The sequence below is a fragment of the Silene latifolia genome, chromosome 11 (genome assembly GCF_048544455.1).
Source record: "Silene latifolia isolate original U9 population chromosome 11, ASM4854445v1, whole genome shotgun sequence".
Taxonomy (NCBI): Eukaryota; Viridiplantae; Streptophyta; class Magnoliopsida; order Caryophyllales; family Caryophyllaceae; genus Silene; species Silene latifolia.
In genome coordinates this window covers 201,339,324-201,340,379 of record NC_133536.1, presented here as the reverse complement: position 1 = coordinate 201,340,379, position 1,056 = coordinate 201,339,324, and positions in this window count along the sequence as shown.

Below are 1,056 nucleotides of genomic sequence, written 5' to 3'. Positions count from 1 at the left end.
ACCCTGGGTGGATCTTGAGGAGGCTGAACATCAGAAATCAAGATATTGAGCGTTTTGTCACTCCCACTAGCCTCCTGGCTCTTGGACTGTTCAGCAATCCTAGCAACCCCAGCCTTCAAATCCTTTGCAGAAAAGCTGGCCAGCCTAGCAGAAGACCTAAATACTGAATATATAAAAAATATACGTGAATATCAAACAAAGAACGACAGGAAGATAACGGCCAACATAAAAGTATACGTAAGACGTACAGAAAGAGCAAAGAGAACTAGGCTTGCCTTTGGGTACTCTGACCCCAGTCAGCTTGGTCTTCATATACCGGGGCAACAACTCCTTGCCCAAACTAGCTGGCCAGGTCCTTTCCTCCTCAGGAATAGCAAGGAAAGCATCTATCCTGGAAATAGTCTCCTCATCCAGAGGATCACAACTCCAATCAGGAGCTACAAAAACCGTCAAAATTACACAGGTATGAATCAGAATCCATTAATTTCATATAACATATTGCAAAATAAGAAAGTACAAGGAACCTACCACTCTCCAAGGGAGGATATCTCAGATAATCAAAGCCTGATCCCAAAGTCTCAGTCCGGACAAACAGGAAAGTCTTTGCCCAATTCTTATCATCTCCAGAGTCCAGGTTAGTAATTAATGGAGACATTTTCGATTTTATTCTCAAATTAAAACGACCATCAACAGGATTTTTCATATGATAAACTGCCTTGATATCATTAATAGTAATTACAAGATTATGTTTAGCACATAAATTTTCAATAGAATGGACCAGTTTCCAAACCATTGGCATAATCTGAAAAGGTGATACCTCCATAGCACGAATGGTATCAATCATCAAGGGAGTAAAAGGTAACTTACAGCCTGCTTTGAACGCCCATTCAAAAATACAGAACCAGCCAGGTGATACCAGTTAGCCCGACCGGACAAGACTCGGGGATCCATACCTCGTAGATTCGGGAATTATTTTCTTCTCCCTTAGAATCTTGTCATAGTTTGTTTTTAGTAAATTCTCCTCAGGGAAAGAAGAATCCAGGGATTGAAGAGCAA